The 5,989-nt window shown below is 42.4% G+C and overlaps 1 non-coding gene across 1 annotated transcript; it reads right to left on the bottom strand.

Annotated features, from left to right (window-relative positions):
- Window positions 1-5,417: 5,417 nt before the first annotated feature.
- LOC113621395 (small nucleolar RNA SNORA73 family) lies at window positions 5,418-5,621 on the bottom strand. Its single transcript, XR_003433179.1, has one exon. It is a non-coding gene; the product is annotated as a small nucleolar RNA SNORA73 family (small nucleolar RNA).
- Between the last annotated feature and the right edge of the window lie 368 nt (window positions 5,622-5,989).

Genomic DNA, 5,989 nt, shown 5'->3' with positions numbered 1-5,989 from the left:
AGAGAGTCATCAAGAAATTAAGCCAGATATTTCTAGGCTTGCTCTGAGATTGTTAACTGGCCCTGCTATCTCCTAGATATCATGCCAGCACTGACGCCCACCTTAAGATGAAATAAGAGGAACAGACAGGGAAGAGAGAGGGTGTACTAGTTTTCTATTACTGCATAACAAATGGCTTAATGGCCACAAACTTAATGGCTTCAAACAACATGAATTTATTATGTAACAGTTTCCCTGGGTACAGGTTAGTTGAGTCCTCTGCTCAAAGTCTCATGAGATGAAAATCAAGGCATCAGCCAGACTGTGTCCTCATCTAGAGGTTCAACTAGGGAAAGGTTTGCTTTCAACCTTCCTCAGAAAGTCCGCACAATTCGTTTCTGTATGCTTGTAGGATTGAGGTCCCCACTGGCTTACCTGTTCTCATCCTAGAACTACTTTCAGCTTCTAAAGACCATTCTCAGGCCCATACCATGTGGTCCCTGCCCTTGGCCCTTTCACACCTCCGATCTCTCTGCCTTCGGGGAGTGAAGGCCCAGTGTCTTTTAAGTGCTGATCTGATTAGATCAGGTCCACCCAGATACCTCTCTTTTGATGAACTTGAAGTCAACTCATTAATAACCCATTCAAGGAGTAATATCCCATCGTGTTCACAGGTTCTGCCCACTCAAGAGGAGAGCATTACACAAAACATGTACACAAGGGGTAAGAATATTGGGGGTGCCCTGAGAATTCTGTCCACCACAAAGACATTATGGGAGGGGTTTATGGAGCTCTGTAAGTGCAGTGAGAGGTGATCTAAGATGGGAGAGAAGAATCTTGTTTCTTACTGCAGTCCTACCCTGTTGGTGCTATTGGACCAGCACAGAGCATGGTAGGGGAGTTCCTGGTAGAATGTGAGGCACATTCCCTGAAGTTTGTGGTTATACATAAAAATTGTTCCTTTTTATGGCCAGTGTATTTTCTGAAAAGGAGAGGACTTGGCAGAATACTTGGCAGCGGAGAGGCGGTAACAGATGGTGATGTGGTGTGCCTTAGAAGAGGAGAGGGTCACCCATTCCAGTTCCCAAGACTCCCAGGGAGGAGGTCAGGAGATGCACCACTCTGCGGTGGGGGGTAGGGTTGGGGAACACTGGTACATGGACTAATTGAGGGAGACTAAAGGGAGACCAGGCGGCCCCTCTTTGAGGGCCCCAGGGGCTGAGGAAGCTGAGAGAAAGTTGAAATCTTTCCCAAGAGAGCCATGCACAGAATCTCAATGGAGACTGTTATATCAGCAGAGTAGAGATTCCGGACCTGAGCCTGACTAAGACCTTGGTTGCCTCCCCACCACGAGCAGGTGACCAGTTACTCCAGAAGATCTTTGCCTCTCCTGTTTCTCCTTTCGACCTCCCAAATCGGAGGAGCTGATTGTTGAAATACAGAAGGGAAGGAGTAACCAGAATCAGACCATTCTTTCACCCCACTGCAGATCTTTCACCCACAAGCCTGGTCTACTGGGGAGAGGGAAGAGGAGTGGGTGGGAAGATTAGCAAATGTCATTTAAGCCCATATGAGACGAGAGGCTTAAACAGACCTGGACTTCTAGTGGAAGGTATGGCACGTTTCCAAGATGTGTCCATAACGAGTAAGGAGCTGACACTAGACAGAGCATGACTGAAAAAAGTGACTAGAGAAAACTAAAAACATTTCATGTTATAAACCCATGTTGAGACTATTCAATAAAAATTATAAATATATTTAAAATTTCCCCCAAGCTTCCAAATTTTTTTTTTTTTTTTTTTTGGTGCGCGGGCCTCTCACTGTTGCGGCCTCTCCCGTTGCGGAGCACAGGCTCTGGACGCACAGGCTCAGCGGCCATGGCTCACGGGCCCAGCCGCTCCGTGGCATGTGGGATATTCCCGGACTGGGGCACGAACCCATGTCCCCTGCATCAGCAGGCGGACTCTCAACCACTGCGCCACCAGAAAAGCCCCCTAAATTTTTTATGTTCAAAAAAGAATTTTTCCCCCCATGGCTCCCAATTTTCCAAGAAACAAATGATATCACTAAGTTACATAGAGGAGTGAATTAGATCCAGATACATTTCCCAAGAGCAAGTTTTGATATGGAAGGCTAGGATGAAATCAGTGCACAGCATATATTAGTGGGGTGGTGAAGAAAGGATGCCCCTAAAATTGCTAAGTAGGGAACTGGCCAAAAAGCATATCTGGATGGAAAAATGATACGTAGTTTGAAACATTGGCCTGTAATAGGCAGGACATTAAAATGAGGTCCTAGTATTTGTTTCTGAATGCAGCTATTATTTCATGTATGCTTGGCATTTAAAAATAACGTGAAGATACATCTGAAAATACAAAAGTATTTCACAAGAACTCAAAGAAGCAAAGAAACCATGGAAACATAGCTGATTTTGAACATCCCCCTTTAAAATATGTTGACTCATTATAAGGTGAAAAAAGTAGTTCCTGTGATGCTCAGTCAGCTGAATATAATTGTGCTGAATGTAAATAGTTTCTATAAAACTTAATGACAAAAGATAAACCACTAGTTGTTATCCTTGCATTGCTAGTGGTACCCGTTCCATTTTGAATTCCCATGGTACATATAAAACAGTATGCATGAGTGTGTGTGTTTATAAGTCATCACAGCACATTCATCATAGTATAAACCTTTAGAAAAATTTATCTTTAGGCAAGCAGTAGTAAGATCAATTTAGCTTCAGAAGAAAGCAATCTCTTCCAATTTAACAATAAGAAGTATTAAGTGTTATAGTAAATGTTGCATTCATATGTTGGAGAAAACCACATGTCCTAACAGAAGGAATAGTAAGCTACAAAGAACTAATTTAATTTTTCTGGTTCAGCACATGGATAGCCAGCACAACTAACAGACCATTTGAACGTTAAAATAACTTTTCAGACATAGCACCATTAAAATCCAATTTTGTTAAACTTCTTGGTTTTAAGACAATTTTATGTAAAATTTCAGTCTTTGACAATAAATATTTGAAATGATTACCTCAAATATAAGAACAATTTTGGTAGGAAGTCCAGTGTGCTACGTATTTCGCGTATGTGCAACAAAATATGAAGGCACGGATGGAAAATGAGTATAGTGGCTGGGAAGCCACTAGTGAATGGTGAGCCCTCGAACACTCCTTGGCCACACAATTGAGACTACATGGCATGCATTCCACCTGATTTTAAATGTGATTAACAGTATTATAAGATTTATTCTCTTTCAAGTTCAGATGTACCTTTTTATAAAAGAGACATTGCTATCTTCGACTGTTGTGTAGGGTATGGATTTTTTTCTCTCTATTTTGGATAATTGAAAATTGTTAAAAGCGTATGCTATATATATATATATATATATATATATATATATAAATGTACACACATACATAATACTTAAATGCTTGACTGTGCAAAGGATACTTTTGGATGGTAAGGAACTGGTATAAGTGGCTGCCTCTAGGATTAGAATAGTGTGGTCAGGGACAAGGGTGGGAGGGTGTCTAAGTTTGGTTTTCTTCCAAAGCAGGAGCTGAGTTAAGAACTCGGGTGCAAGTAATCCCTGAGAGGTGAGGGCAGGAAGCACAAGTATAGGAGTGGGGAAAGTGAGACCAGGAAAGTAGAAAATCCAAAGAGTATGATATTGAGCATATGACCACTTTGGACAAGCAGGGCTCAGTCCCACAGGGGACTCCTTCAGAAACAATGTGAAACACACTTCAAAATTTTCTCTCGGGATGAGCCACCCACCCTCACTCTTAACCTTCCCCCATGGTCAAGAGCACCCCAGGAGCATTTTCTCCACACTTGCTGTGCAGAGAAGAGAGACTCAGATGCTTGAGATGGAAGCTGCCGTCATCTTGCCAGAGATTCTTCGGGGTGCTGGAAGGCTGGGGAGAAAGTATTTACGTTTCATCCAGTCCCCCTGGCTCTGAGTTCCTGCTTCCACTGTTTTGCACTGCGTTGCTCCCTGTTAGACCCTGCTTCCCATCCCTGTATTAAAAGTTTGGGATAACAGAGCCTGGAAAACCTTAAACAACTTAGAATTAATTATTAGCATCTCTATTCTTAAAAGGCTCCTGGTAATCTCCCTTGCACCACTGTAGGGATTTTCTCACTGGACCCTCTTCCTTGTAGTTTCCCACCATGCAGTTCAGCCTTCTCTGCCTCTGCTCTAAAAGGCTTTCCTTTACCCACTCACTGTTTGCAGGATCATAAATTCCTAAACTTCTCGGGCAGAGCAGTTTGACTCTGCTTTGCTGCTTGCTTCCAAGTGTTTGCAAAGCTTCACCTTCTACACCCACGATGAGTTACCATGTTATTTTCTTACCAAAGGCAGTTCCCTCCCTAAGAGTAACTTTACTTCACTCTTAAGATAACAATTAATTATTTTTTTACCCTACTATATACGTAAAGTTGGAGCACAATAAACCATCCTAACAATACAGGGGTTTCTGATAGTATCATGTATTGTCTTGATTCAGTCTGGGTCCACTTCTTAGGTTCCCCGATTCACTCGTTTCTTCTTATATAGTCTTTGTTGGAATGTCCACCTCTTGCTTCAAAGTCCTGATCACTGATATTTCTTAGGTTTTTTTTGTTTACCCCAGGAATCACTGTGTAATGCTCTGTGCTACCATATAACTGGTTGTTAACTCTTCTCGTTTGTGAAGGATTAATGTTCTTATAGCAGGGAGAGAGTTTTCTGGATTGTAGTTAAAAATGGAAAGCAGCTTCCCTCCCCCACTCAGCAATTTAATCTTCCTTCTCCCATTTGGGTCAGACTATGGCACTTGCTGGGTAATGCCATTCAAACCTCTCCAGGCCACAGTAGCTCTGAACATTACTGTTTGGTTATGCACGTTTGAATGGCGCCCGTTGATTTCCTTTTATAATTATCAGAGGATACAAGAGAGATTCTCAAATTGAGTTTGAAAAAGACTTGTATTTCAAGCTGCAAGTCCTCTATCCTGAGCTGAGCTGAGCAGGTAGTTTTAGGAAAACTTTAGGGAAATAAATACATTATTTATTTGCTCTGGAGCTTTTAATGTTGACATTATCCCTCTTTTACCATGAGGGAGTTTGACTAATGGCTTAGCCATGGCTATAATAGCTAGAAATTAGAGGAGAAAAAAAAAGGAAAGCAAGATTCTCTCCAATCCCCACCTCCAACCCCAATCCCCAGGCCAAGATGCACTGTTTAACAATCATTCTTTTAGGAGGGAGATGAGTTCTGATGAAAATACGACTTCAAGCAAATGCTAAGCCCAGCTTTCCTTCTTTTTTTTTTTTTTTTCAAAACAAGGCAGGTAAGAGCTTTAGTCCAGTAGTACACCCAAACTGACTAAAACAAATTTTTCATTCACTTCGGATCAACCTAGATTCAGATATGCTGCTCTAGAGAGCTGTTTCCTGCATGGTTTGTCTCCTCAGTCGTTGTCCACAGGACTCTGAGAAGCTGTAGGAATATGCAGGCACAGACTCAAGGCCCGGCTTCATCTCCAACGTTGTGGAAAGGGACTGTACATCATGGGGCAGAGCCCTATGCTCCCCTACGCCACCAGGACAGAGCCCGGGGAGAGTGACCTCCCGGGGTACCCATGTTGGTCCCAGCTTTCCTTCTTAATGATCTCATTCGTAATTGGTCACAATGATTTCCCAAAAGGTTCTTGCAAATTAACATTCAGTTTAAACAAGCAACTTCCAATAAGCCCTTGAGCCAGGTCATGAAGACACAGATTTATCTGCTGAGGATTTTTAGGTGCCTAGGCAGCTAGGTTTGTCCATCTTCAGGCATCTTCCAAACTACAATTCTATTACTCCTTCCCAGAGGTTTGGCATTCTGCAGACGGCCTGGGAGGTCTAGCTCTTGCTCTACCTCTATCAATCCCCTCAGTTTCTCTCATGGCCAAATGCAAATAGCACTGTCAAGCTGTCTATCATTGCAGTGACTCATAACTAGCAATTCTTATTTT

This window comes from Aethalodelphis obliquidens, unplaced genomic scaffold (genome assembly GCF_003676395.1).
Source record: "Aethalodelphis obliquidens isolate GAN/ISIS:26980383/991018 unplaced genomic scaffold, ASM367639v1 scaffold8, whole genome shotgun sequence".
In the NCBI taxonomy this organism is placed as follows: Eukaryota; Metazoa; Chordata; class Mammalia; order Artiodactyla; family Delphinidae; genus Aethalodelphis; species Aethalodelphis obliquidens.
Note: the sequence above shows the minus strand (reverse complement) of the source record. Positions and strands in the feature narration are given on the sequence as shown.